This window comes from Gopherus flavomarginatus, chromosome 1 (assembly GCF_025201925.1).
Source record: "Gopherus flavomarginatus isolate rGopFla2 chromosome 1, rGopFla2.mat.asm, whole genome shotgun sequence".
Taxonomy (NCBI): domain Eukaryota; kingdom Metazoa; phylum Chordata; order Testudines; family Testudinidae; genus Gopherus; species Gopherus flavomarginatus.
In genome coordinates, this window is record NC_066617.1 from 213015791 (window position 1) to 213030114 (window position 14324).

At 42.3% G+C, this 14324-nt stretch overlaps 1 long non-coding RNA gene across 1 annotated transcript in view; it reads left to right on the plus strand.

The window, feature by feature from the left end:
• LOC127043068 (uncharacterized) overlaps nucleotides 1-10229 on the plus strand; it is a 37405-nt gene extending 27176 nt beyond the window's left edge. The window contains exon 3 of the long non-coding RNA XR_007772136.1: nucleotides 9885-10229. This is a non-coding gene — a long non-coding RNA (uncharacterized LOC127043068). The remainder of the gene's footprint in view (nucleotides 1-9884) is intronic.
• The last annotated feature ends 4095 nt before the right edge of the window (nucleotides 10230-14324 follow it).

Sequence of the window (14324 nt, forward strand, 5' to 3'; positions counted from 1 at the left end):
TTAAATTCAACATATAGCACCGGCACTATCACCACAATCATCAACAGCAAAAACATACCTTCAGTGTAGCAGCTGTAGCTACTTTAATGAGAAATCTACATAGAAAAAATAGGCAATCAAATTTCTGCAAAGTATGAAATTTTCCATTTAAATTCTCTTCCTTTAATATAACACAGCTGCAACAGTTCTCTATGGCTTTTCCTACAAATGCCTCCACTCAGATGACTCTTAGTAACAGAATATCTTTGAAACAACTCATTTGAGATTCAGAAGATTTCCCCTAAAAGAGACTCGCCCTGACCCCAAAAATTTTAGCAAGCAAAAACCTGTATTATTTGCAGTAATAAGGCAGCAACTAGTTATCCAGAGACTGTTGTAAATGAAGAACATATTTCTGATAAGTGAAAATGGCTACAGATGTAATGAATTTCTATGTCATTTGCTTCCAAACAAATATCTGGTAATTTTAGTCAAAGTATTAATCTTCAAAAGGCCTTTGATGTTATGAGCTGTTTGTCTACTGAACTTTATAGTTTTGGTTTTAATGAGGAAGGGGTTCTGTGCTTTTCATCATAGAAAGTCATTATTGGTGGATTGAATTGCTTAGAATTTACTGTAAATTGCAATGTTTGCCTATTGCTGGAGCTGCTAAAATACTGGTCTTGACATGCTATTTTTTTCATATATTAATGATCATCCGAATCCTTGTTCTGTTTCTGAGACTTCTATGTGTTGATGCTGGATTTTCTGTATACATGGGTTTGCCATGGCTCTTAAAGAAATAACACAGCATGATTTGAATAATGAATGCATTTGTCTTTGGAAGATATTACTGAATGAATACAAAAACCCAAAGAATTTAACAGAAAATACTGTAACTGCTGGCTGTGAAGTAAAAATGTGTTGGCTTTTTTAAAATTACTGCGATATCAAGTGAAGAAGTGGTGGATTGTGTTAAAATTGGGTCAAAACTAAATGATTCGCGTCCATTGATTTTTCACCACTCCCCTCCATGCAGAGGGGCAGCACAAGGCCTATGCTACACTTCAGTCCCTATTAAGTTCTATTCTGAAGATTTCAGTGGAACTTAAGCAGTGCATAGGCTCCTCTATACAGAAGGATGAATTTCACCCTTTATGAATTGCTGTATATGAGCAGTTTATTAGGTATCTGCAGGTATAAAGAAGTCATTATCTGTATGAAATTTTAGTTTGTACTGACTTCACTAGTGCTTTTTATGTAGTGTGTTGTAAAACTAGGCAAATATCTAGATGATTTGATATACCCCGGAAGACCTCTGCATATCCCCCAGGGGTACATGTACCCCTGGTTGAGAACAACTGCAATAGATGACAGTAAAGTGGCTTCTCTCAAAACTGAGCCATTGTTTTATTAGTAAAGTGAAGAATAACAATATATGCAGTAACCATTTTAGTTCACCATGTCCCTGACATTGAGGGCTGTGTCCTAGAACTATGCATAAAAGTAAGAAAATTATTTATCCAGTATTTTTAATGGAAGAGTACACCAATTTGGCTTTAAATTATTTACCAGTGTTTTCTCTCTAAATGTGGTATATTTTGCATCACGTCTTGCTTGCTAGAATGATGAAGGTAGGTGCTGAAACCTCATAGTAAATATTATTCATATGAAATGAGTCAATGTTGCCTAGTAGATGGAGCACTAAATTGGATTCAGGAGACTGGAATGCAATCCAAAGTAGGAAAAAACAGATTAAAAAATATTTAGATAGATGAGATGCATTCAAGTTGGCAGGGCCTGATGAAATTGATCCTAGCATACTTAAGGAACTAGCTGAAGCAAATTGTCTTCAAGAACTCATGGAGGATGGGTGCAGTCTCAAGGACTGGAGAAAGGCAGACATTGTTCCCCTTTTTCAAGATGGGTACTAAGAGGACAGTCAGCTTAACTTCAGTAGCTGGAAAAATACAGGAACAAATTATTAAACAATCAATTTGTAATCATCTAGATGATACGTGATATAGTCATCATGCGCTTGTCATCATGGATTTATCAAGAACAAAATCATGCCAAACCAACTTAATTTCTTTCTTTGGCAGAGTTAATCATAGAATCATAGAATATCAGGGTTGGAAGGGACCTCAGGAGGTCCTCTAGTCCAACCCCCTGCTCAAAGCAGGATCATTTCCCAACTAAATCATCCCAGCCAGGGCTTTGTCAAGCCTGACCTTAAAAACCTCTAAGGAAGGAGATTCTACCACCTCCCTAGGTAACCCATTCCAGTGCTTCACCATCCTTCTGGTGAAAAAGTTTTTCCTAATATCCAACCTAAACCTCCCCCACTGCAGCTTGACACCATTACTCCTTGTTCTGACATCAGGTACCACTGAGAACAATCTAGATCCATCCTCTTTGGAACCCCATTTTTAGGTAGTTGAAAGCAGCTGTCAAATCCCCCCTCATTCTTCTCTTCTGCAGACTAAACAATCCCAGTTCCCTCAGCCTCTCCTCATAAGTCATGTACTCCAGCCCCCTAATCATTTTTGTTGCCCTCCGCTGGACTCTTTCCAATTTGTTGACATCCTTCTTGTAGTGTGGGGCCCAAAACTGGACACAGTACTCCAGATGAGGCCTCACCAATGCCGAATAGAGGGGAATGATCACTTCTCTCAATCTGCTGGCAATGCTCCTACTTATATAGCCCAAAATGCCGTTAGCCTTCTTGGCAACAAGGGCATACTGTTGACTCCTATCCAGTTTCCTGTCCACTGTAACCCCTAGATCCTTTTCTGCAGAACTTCTTCCTAGCCATTCGATCCCTAGTCTGTAACAGTGAATGAGATTCTTCCATCCTAAGTGCAGGATTCTACACTTGTCCTTGTTGAACCTCATCAGGTTTCTTTTGGCCCAAACATCTAATGTGTCTAGGTCCCTCTATATCCTATCCCTACCCTTCAGCATATCTACCACTCCTCCCAGTTTCGCGTCATCTGCAAAGTTGCTGAGAGTACAGTCCACGCCATCCTCCAGATCATTAATGAAGATATTGAACAAAACCGGCCCCAGGACCGACCCTTGGGGCACTCCACTTGAAACCGGCTGCCAACTAGACATGGAGCCATTGATGAAAACCCGTTGAGCCCGACGATCTAGCCAGCTTTCTATCCACCTTATAGTCCATTCACCCACCCCATACTTCTTTAACTTGCTGGCAAGAATACTGTGGGAGACCGTATCAAAAGCTTTGCTAAAGTCAAGGAATAAACACATCCACTGCCTTCCCCTCATCCACAGACCCAGTTATCTCCTCATAGAAGGCAATTAGATTAGTCAGACATGACTTGCCCTTGGTGAATCCATGTTGACTGTTCCTGATCACTTTCCTCTCCTCGAAGCGCTTCAGAATTGATTCCTTCAGGAACTGCTCCATGATTTTTCCAGGGAATGAGGTGAGGCTGACTGGCCTGTGTACCCTGGATCTTCCTTCTTCCCCTTTTTAAAGATGGTCACTACATTAGCCTTTTTCCAGTCATCCAGGACCTCCCCCGATCACCATGAGTTTTAAAAGATAATGGCCAATGGCTCTGCAATCACATCCGTCAACTCCTTTAGGACCCTCGGATGCAGTGCATCTGGCCCCGTGGACTTGTGCTCGTCCAGTTTTTCTAAATAGTCCTGAACCACTTCTTTCTCTGCAGACGGCTGATCAGCTCCCCATACTGTGCTGCCCAGTGCAGCAGTCTGGGAGCTGACTTTGTTTGTGAAGGCAGAGGCAAAAAAATCATTGAGTACATTAGCTTTTTCTACCTCCTCTGTCACTAGGTTGCCTCCCTCATTCACTAAGGGGCTCACACTTTCCTTGACTTTCTTCTTGTTGCTAACATACCTGAAGAAACCCTTCTTGTTACTCTTAACATCTCTTGCTAGCTGCAACTCCAAGTGTGATTTGGCCTTCCTGATTTCACTTCTGCATGTCTGAGCAATATTTTTATACTCCTCCCTGGTCATTTGTCCAATCTTCCACTTCTTGTAAACTTCTTTTTTGCGTTTTAAGATCAGCTAGGATTTCACTGTTAAGCCAAGCTGGTCTCCTGACATATTTACTATTCTTTCTACACATTGTGATGTTTTTTTCCTGCAACCTCAATAAAGATTCTCTAAAATACAGCCATCTCTCCTGGACTCCTTTCCCCCTCATGTTATTCTCCCAGGGGATCCTGCCCATCAGTTCTCTGAGGGAGTCAAAGCCTGCTTTTCTGAAGTCAGGGTCTGTATTCTGCTGTTCTCCTTTCTTCTTTGTGTCAGGATCCCGAACTCGACCATCTCATGGTCACTGCCTCCCAGGTTCCCATCCACTTTTGCTTCCCCTACTAATTCTGCCCTGTTTGTGAGCAGCAGGTCTAGAAGAGCTCCGCCCCTAGTTGGTTCCTCCAGCACTTGCACCAGGAAATTGTCCCCTACACTTTCCAAAAACTTCCTGGATTGTCTGTGCACCACTGTATTGCTTTCCCAGCAGATATCAGGATGAGTAAATTCTCCCATGAGAACAAGGGCCTGCTATCTAGTAACTTCTCCTAGTTGCCGGAAGAAAGCCTCATCCTCCTGGTCTGGTGGTCTGTAGCAGACTCCCACCACGACATCACCCTTGTTGCTCACACTTCTAAACTTAATCCAGAGATTCTCAGGTTTTTCTGCAGTTTCATACCAGAGCTCTGAGCAGTCATACTCCTCTCTTACATACAATGCAACTCCCCCGCCTTTTCTGCCCTGTCTGTCCTTCCTGAACAGTTTATATCCATCCATGATAGTACTCCAGTCATGTGAGTTATCCCACCAAGTCTCTGTTATTCCAGTCACATCATAGTTCCTTGACAGTGCCAGGACTTCCAGTTCTCCCTGCTTGTTTCCCAGGCTTCTTGAGTTTGTGTATAGGCACTTAAGATAACTCACTGATTGTCTTGCTTTCTCAGTCTGAGGCAGGAGTCCTCCCCTCTTGCACTCTCCTGCTCTTGCTTCCTCCTGGTATCCCATTTCCCCATTTACCTCAGGGCTTTGGTCTCCTTCCCCCGGTGAACCTAGTTTAAAGCCCTCCTCACTAGGTTAGCCAGCCTGCTTGCTTAATGATGTAGTGGAAGCTGTAGCCATGATACCTTGATTTTAGTAAGATATTTTTGACATAGTCTCACATGACATTCTCATAAGCAAACTAGAGAAATGCAGGCTAGATGAAATTGCTATAAGTTTAGTGCACAACTGATTGAAAGACTATTCAGAGTAGTTATCACTGTCAAATTGGGAGGGCATATCTAGTAGGGTCCTGCAGGGGTTAGTCCTGGGTCCCAAACTAGTCAATAGTTTTATTAATTACTTAGATAATGAAGTGGAGAGCATACTTATAAAAAATTGCAGAAGATACTAAAATGGGAGGGGTTTTAAGTACTTTGGAGGACAGGATTAGAATTCAAAATGACCTTGATGAATTGGAGAATTGTTCTGAATTCAGTAAGATGAAATGCAGTAAAGACAAATGTAATGTGCTTCACTTAAGAAGGAAAAATCAAATGCACAGTTACAAAATGAGACATAACTGACTAATCATTGGTACTTCTGAAAAAGATCTTCAGGTTATAGTGGATCACAAATAGAGAAAATCAATGATGTGGTATCATTGCAAAAGTGGCTAATGTTCTGGGGTGTATTAACAGGAGAGTGATATGTAAGAATGGGAGTACTGTGTCCAGTTCTAAGTGCCATGCCTTAGGAAAGATGTGGACAAATTGGAAAGAATCCAGAGGAAAGCAACAGAAATGATAAAGGTTTGAAAAACCTGACTTATGAGGAAAGGTTTTAAAAAAAACTGTACATGTGTAGTCTTGAGAAAAGACTGAAGGAGGACTTGATAAGTCTTCAGATATGTTAAGGACTATCACAGGGAGGACACTGATCAATTGTTCTCCATGTCCACTGAAGGTAGGACAAGAAGTAATTAGCTTAATTTGTAGCAAGGGAGATTTAGGGTACGTCTACAGTACAAAATTAATTTGAACTTATTTTATTCGAATTTTCGGAAGCAATTTTATACATTTGGTGTTGTGTGTCCCCACTAAAGTGCATGAATTCGGCGGAGTGTGTCCACAGTACCGAGGCTAGCATCGAATGTTGGAGTGGTGCACTGTGGTAGCTATCCCACAGTTCCTGCAGTCTTTGCCACCTATTGGAATTGTGGGTTAAGCTACCAGTGCATAATGGGACAAAAACTGGCCAGGGTACGGTGTGACAGTTGTTTCTTTCTCTTGAAGTTACCCACACCCTATATATATATGAAAGAAAATAAAATCAAAATTGTTTAAAAACTGTTCTTTATTATTTGATTCACAATGCATTGAGAGAAATTAGAAGGTAGACTGGGGAGGGGTTGGGTTGGGGGGTGGAGGAGGAGGGAAGGACTAGTCCAGAAACCAAACCAAAAGTTCGCATATCCCAGCTTTCTGGTGCTTGGGCAATCCTCTGGGGTTGTGTGTGTGGGTCCCCATAGCCTTCCCACTTGTGTTCTTGGGCATCTGAGTGAGGAGGCTATGGAACTTGGGGAGGAGGAAGGGCGGTTATACAGGGATTGCAGCGGCAGTCTGTGGTCTTGCTGCCTTTCTGGCATTAGATCCACCATGCAGCGGAGCATGTCAGTTTGCTCCCCCATGAGCTTGACTATAGCCTCCTGCCTGCTCTCATCGCGCGTGTCCCTCCTCTCTGTGTTCCTGTAATGCTTTACAGGACTCTGCAATTGTTTGCCTCCATGCATTCAGCTGGGCCCTATCAGTGCAGGAGGACTGCATGAACTCAGCAAACATGTCTTCCCAAGTTTTTTTTTCTGCATTCTAATCTGGACTAGCCTCTGGGATGGAATAGATAGGGGCCGCATTGAAACATTTGCACCTGTGGGAGGAGAAAAAGGGAGGGTAGTATTTTAAAATATACATTTCAGAGAACAAAGGGGACAGTTTGGTATGAGTAAGCCATCACACACAGCCAGGCAACAGAATTCAGCTTGCGGGCAGCCTAAGGGCACGCGGGGTTCTGCTTCTTCTACCTTGATTTCAATGTTTTCAAACTGCTGGGACCCCTTTCCCATAGCAAGCAATACCTGGTGGGTTTGCCATAAAGGAGGGCCTGCGGGGTCTCTGAGATGATCACTTCACACAACACCCAACCCCTCCCCCATCCCCCGCACCCACCGCATGGCTCTGATGAGGCTCTGAGCAGGGATGAGCCCTTTAAACTATATGCAAACAGCCCAGCATGCCTGGGTTTCCTCCCCGCCCCCCAATGCGTGGCTCCAATCAGGCTATCACTCACCAGAAGTACCTTCTCCAGGGTCATGGTCCAGGAGCCTGCATTGGGAGTGGGAGGAGGCTATTGGCTCCAGCATTAAGCATAGTTCCTGGCTAGGGGGAAAAACGGATTCCCCACTTGCCGCCTGTGCACTGTCCTCCTCCTCCTCCTCCTCCTCTTCGTCCTCCAATGACTCTTCCTCCTCGCTCCGTGCAACTCCCCCCTTGCAGGTGTCCATGGACAGTGGTGAGGTAGTGGGCGTCACCGCCCATAATTGCATGCAGCTCATGGTAGAAGCGGAATGTATGGGGCTGTGACCCAGAGCGCCCGTTTTGCCTCCCTGACTTTTTGGTACACTTGCTTGAGCCCCTTGATTTTTGTATGACACTGCTCTGTGTCCCTGGAGTAGCCTCTTTCGGTCATAGTCCTGGAGACTTTAGCGTATGTATTTGCATTCCTTTTTTGGAACATAGTTCTGCCATAACAGACTTGTCTCCCCAACATGCAATGAGATCCAGTACCTCCCATTCAGACCATGCTGGAGCTTGTGTGCGAATCTAGGAATGCATGATCTCTTGTGATGGTGGACTCTGCATGGTCACCTGTGATGGTGGACTGTGCTGACGGTCACCTGTGCTGATGGTGACCAAACAGGAAATGAAATTCAAAAGTTCCCTGGGCTTTTCCTGCCCACCTGGCTAGTGCATCGGAGTTGAGAGTGTCGTCCAGAGCGGTCACAAGGGAGCATTCTAGGATAGCTCCCGGAGGCCATTAACGTTGAATTGCGTCCACAATACCTTTAACCTGGGATTGCGATCTTGGTTTAAGTGCTACTCCACTTGCAAGTTGCATTGTTAAAGGTTAAACATGTGAGTCCAAAAGGGCTTATGTGACTTCAAGCTGTGATGAGGGACATTGTTAAGGTCCTGGTGGATGGGGAGATGTTTGTTTTCCACAATCCTCTGGAATTCCCAAAGGGCTGTGGCATTGTGGTGAATGGATGGAGGAATGATGTGTCACAGCACCAGCAGCCAAGATGCTGGGGTCAGCTCGAGGGTTCCAGCGATGCTCCACATTGCAATGTTCAGTTGGACATCAACAAGTCAAGTATGGCTACTTGTGGTCCATATCATGCACATTACTTGGCCCTTATGTAATTGGTAGCCATTCCTGATGTCCATAATGCTGATGCTCCCCAGCTTGTGCTTGCTAGTTTCTGGACCAGGTTGATCTTGTCTTCGTCTTGGCAGCTACCTTCGTCATATCGTTGTGTAAGTTTGGTGTGCAATCTAGCTTCATTCTGAGATAGGTTGGAGTGGGGTCATGTCACACAGTGTTGCACTTTCAGGGTGTGCTCAGTGTTCCTGTTATCAAGATGGAATGCAGTGATTGTTGTTTTGTGAGGATTTGGCTTGAGCCTCCATTTCTGAAAATGTTCCTCCATGTTGTTTATGTTCCCATTCCAGGTGGACTCGATGTCACTGAAGGTGGCTGCTTGTGTTACCAGGACAAGGTCATCCTCATATGCATGACTTTGTTGATGGCATGTCGCTCATGTAAACATTGAAAAGCATCAGTGCTACCTACTGAGTCTTGTGGTAGTCTGTTTTTGAGGAACTAGGGTGAACTCACTTCATTGTCCAAGTGGACATGTAGCTGCCTATTGCTCAGCACAGTCCACAGCAGGTGTAGTGTTTTGTGGCAGGGAATGATCTTTGCAAGCTTCAGCATCAGGCCTTTAATCCAGACCATATCATACTGTGTGCTATTATACTATGTACAACTGCTAAGCAGTTGTGGAATGCATTTATTATGTCTGTGCAGTATTTAGTACCATGGGGCTTTGATCCTTAATGGGGCCTCTGCATTGAATTAATGATCAGGTACAGGGAGTGAGCCAGGCAATGTTACATTCTATACTGTGAATGAAAGATGGGATAGTGTTTATTTCAACTTATCTGTAAAACAAAAATAAACTCATCCCTGGCTCTGGATGCCTTTGGCAAATGATAAAACACAAATGGATTTAGCCGCATAAATTCACCCCACAGCAAAAAATAGCCAATCAAAAGATTAATCTTAAAATGATAAATCCTCCCACGAACACCAGCCCTCATCAGCTTCCTTCTGCCTCAAAGTCTGGGCAAGCAGAAGGGTTAAAGTCTACTGATTCAAGCTGGTTAAAGAGATTACTCCCCAAGAGAGGGAGGAATACTAATGTCTCATGGAGAATGCCCTTTTGGCAGCAACCTCTCTTAAACCAATGAGGCTTCTATGACATTACACCCCATATTTTTTATGGAAATATGCTTATGATATGGATCTGGCATAACTGAGATATATTTTATCTAAGATGGGTCTTGTAAGGTATCATTGGAAAGCTTATAATTTACTCAATGTGATTACTCAATTTGTATCAGTCAATATTCCTAACTTTAGATACAGAAATATGTAACAATTACAACTGGGTGTGTATTTGGGGAAACACCCACCAGACAACAGGCCGTTAGCCTTGATGTGCCATTAGGAAGAAACAATAAGACTTTGAAGATACTAACCTCTCTCCTTCCTGACAGGCATTCTGGGATGATGCTGTGACACTACTAGGTCATGTGGTCATGCCACCTGGTACTAAACACCATCTTGAACTTCTAGTAATTTTCCACTAAAAGAAGCGGGAGGTCAAGACTGGGAAACAAAAGAGTGGGAAGTAAGCTGATCTTGGTTCACTCTTCACTGAATCCCCACCAAGGATGACTGCTGGAGACACTTAAGGAACAAGGACAAAGGGAAAGGAGGAGTTAGTACTGAATCCAGGCTGGAAAAGGGATCTGGTCCGTGAATAAGATACCTGAAGAATTAAGCTGAAAGCAGAGTAGCTAACCTTCAAGAATTTCTGCAACCTGCCCCAAAAGCAACATTTAGGGTAAGAAATTACTTCTTGAAACTAGTTTCTTTAAGATCCTAAGCTTAGTATGCATGTTTTGTTTTGCTTGGTAATCTGTTTTGTTTTGTTTGCTACCCCTTATAATCACTTCAATTACCTTTTATAATTAATAAAATTATTCCTTTTTTATAACATAACCCAGATTGTGTAATTAATATCAGGGAGTGGGGGGCAGAAGCTGTGCATATCTCTCTTCACAATGAGGGAGAGGGTAAATTTTTATGAGCTTGTGCTGTGCAGATCTTTCTATACAGCGCAAGACAATATTATTTTTGGCTTACTCCCCAAAGGGGGTGTGCACTGGAGTTCTGGGAAATTTCCTAGCTGAATCTCCCCATAAAGAGTTGCTTGCAGACTCTGTGATTCTACAGCTGGTGCATCCCTACGTGTGTGTGTGTATGTGTGTGTGCGCGCGCACACGCTGCCAGCGAGCCTGATTCAGCAAAACAGGGAGAGGGAGCCCAGGCTAGTGGAGCAGGTGAGCTCAGTGAAACCCCAGCACATCAGGTGGCATCCCAGACAGGGGGAGGGGTCCAACCTTGTCACTGCTCCAATACAGGTACTACTGTTGACAGCAGTTGCAGCAGTATCAGACAATGAGTCAGAAGGGAATCACACAGAGGCAAGTCACAAGCTATTGTGGGCTCTATACTTCAAAACCAACCCCTTACCCTCCTTGCAGAAACTGATAGGCAGCCAGTGGACAACTGAAGGAAGTTCAGGTAACACAGTACTGTAACTCCCTTGCTTACTGAGACTTAGAATATAGTGCAGAATGCTCACAGAGAGCAAGTACACAGCAATGGCCTTCATCTTTGTTCAAAATATAACCCAAGAATCACCCCTTGGTTTATACCTTGCAGCTGTAAATGTTCAGAGCTTTACTTTGTCGTTCATCTTATTTTATTTCCTTGAAGAGGCAGCCAGAACTGGCAGGAGAGAGGATGACCCAGCTAGTTTACTAAGGTCTTGGAAACTGAAGTGGATGATAACTGGGGTCCACAGCAACCAGCAAGGAGAGAATTGTCTCAGAGAACAGACACTTTCTCCCTCAAGCCCACGTTTCCTTGTTCACAACAGAAGATGTGTGGTTAAAACTCATTCTATTGTCCAATTCTGAATGACAGCTTTGTGCCTTGATCCCACAACTGCCAACAGGGCCTTTTTCTTTCTTTTTTTTTTTGGTGAATAAGCTCTATTGCTATGTATGACAATAGAGCCTTTTCCTATGATGTGTTCAGTTGAGACCTTTTTTTGTGCTAATGGTAGGAATGTTTTTCCCACAAACATTTGCTTGGATTTCCTATTTGGTTATCTCGGGAGATTCTTATTTGTGTGTGATTTGATTTTTATAAAAACAATAAAAAATTCAAAAAGGTAAATGACTTACAGCTCGTTTATGTTTCCAAATACTGCACGCATCACAGGCTCACCAATAGAACTATGCAACTCCTCAAAACTGCAAAACCAGAGAATACAAACTCCAACAACACTACATCATTAGGTTGGGGTTTACAGCAGTAAAATAGACACACAAGTATATAGGGGAAAGAGATGACTAGGGATGGGAGGGAAAGGAGATGGGGTTAGGTGGAACAGAGATCTGGCGTTCTTTGAGAAATCTCAACATCTTTTATGCAAATATATCTAAAAAGGGGCTCCAAATTTCTTCAAACTCATTTAATCAGTCTCCACAGGTATAAGCTATTCTTTCTGTGGCTGCTGACTCAGGCAAGTCTGAATACTGTTACTTTAATCTGGGCATAACCCTACTCTTCCACTTTTGTAAAATCATGCACTTGATAATCACTGCAGTCGTCAAGAACTAAAGTCTTTGTGACAGAAATCAACCTCGCTTAGCAGGTAAATATACTGGGATATAACTTTCAGCAAAAGTTTATCTGTTGAAATTGATCACTGTTGTAACTTTTGTGTCCACCTCTTTCCAGGGCTACCTGTCTGTTGGACAGTCCCATAGCATTTGCATCACAGAAACTTTATTTTGAAAATGGCAGCAAACCATAAAATACTGGTCAAAGTCACAAAGTCCTCAGCAGAATTGGGCAATGCTATCTTTGGATAACAGGTGTCTTTTAAAAAATATTTTGATACATCTAGCTACTTATGAACAAACAGAACACAATATAAACTAATCTTGTATAACTTCCTCCTAAAGTTAGAATAATTTTGTCTTCCAAAATTGCCTCACAAACAAATTTTGGCCTTCATGAATCAAACCATTGAAAAGTTCCTCTCTCTGTGACATCTGTTGCTTAAATGGCAAAATACAGGTTTCTCCAGCCTGACTCTGAGTTATTTAACCAGCTGTTTAGCTAAAATGTGGGAGATCATTTTGCAGTTTCAACAAATTTCTGCTGGGAAGGAGGAAATCTGTTACTTGAGCCCAAAAGTACTATAGATTGGTAATAAGTACCATGTTGAAGTCGTTCAGAAAATCTTATTCTCTCAATTCTCAGAGTTGCATGACTCCCATTGATTTTTATTGGAAGTAACAGTTAAAATCCCACATACTGTTTTACAAATGTTGGATTAAAGATCTGACTTAAGCCCATAACAACACAGCAACAGTCAGAATTAGGTTCCCCTTGGGGTGCTGATATACAATCTGTGTACCATAGGGAGTCGCTAAGTGTTTAGAGACATCTGCAAAGTTTGAGCAGACATGGGGGAGGAGAGGAAAAAATTGCAGCCTTAATCTTAAATTGTCTCGCTTCCCTGGAATGCAGTGTCACCATTATTATAATTTGATATTAGATTTGGTTTGGTTTGCAAAGCAAATAGAAGACTGAAGAGAAAAGAAATGCTCTTGTGGTTAAAGCATTGGGCAGCGACTCTGGCAGAGCTGGAAAATGAACCTTAGACTTCCTGTGTGACTTTGGGCAAGTCACTTAATCTCTTTCTCAGTTCTCCCTCTGTAAAACAGATAACAACACTTCCTTTCTTGGTCAATTTAGATTTTAATCTTTTTGGAGCAGGGGTTTTTATTGTGTATGTACAGCACCTAGCACAATGGGGGCCACAATTTGAGTTGGTTGGAACACTTTTCAAACTCAATGTATTTCGCTGAAATATGCTGTTTCATTGAATCCAAATAGTTTCACCAATACGGTGTCAATTAAGCTTTTCTCCAGAAGGACTTGCTCGTTACTTCTGATGAAAGACAGCAGAATCAGAAACCTGAGCATTATGAGTAGAAAACAATTTTTTGACACAAATGTTTTGTAAAATGGTCATTTTTTTTATTCTAATGTGAAACAAACAAATTTCACCCCCCCAAAAGTTGTTGTGAAATGTTGTCCTACGGCCAGTTCTAGACACAGTCCTTATTTCTACCTGTAGACTTTATCATAAAACAAATAAGTGCATGAGACTGTTTGTTTTTTCCACTCCTGAAATATAGGGGATTTCTAAGGCGCCCCCTCATTCTCCGTGACAGTGACGGATGCACAGAAAACCGATCAAAGAATACTCAGTTGACAAATTTGACTGTAATAGAGCAGTCAAGGCCCATTGTCTCAGAGCTCAGTTGGGTAATCTTTAATCTGAAGATTTCTGACTCATTAGCATGCAGATTATTGATATTATGGCCCTTAATGGCTCCATATGAGCAGTTATGGTCCACTGGACCAGTACATTTGCACTGTGATTCCTCATCTGATCAAACACTAAATTCTATGTAGGTTTGTATACCATGCTCACCAGTGTGGTACCCAAGCTCAGTACAGTAGAGCATTAGTCCTATTGCTCAGCATCTGTCACATGTTGGCTGTTCTCTTTTCTTCTCTCCGGGGGAAAACTGTGTTGTTTTGGTAGGGTTCTGTTTTTTGATATTCTGCCTTTGACAAATCTTACACCATTTTTGGTGTAAAACAAAATTCTATACATGTGAGGTTTATTTGATTTTTTTTTTCAGGATATTCAAATGCACTTTTCCATTGACAAATGAAAAAATGAAACAAACTCTAATCCTTTTTTAAATCATAGGCGCACAATAGATTTCTGAAGCTATTAACATACTTTTTTCCTTCCTATAATTGAAAGGAGCATG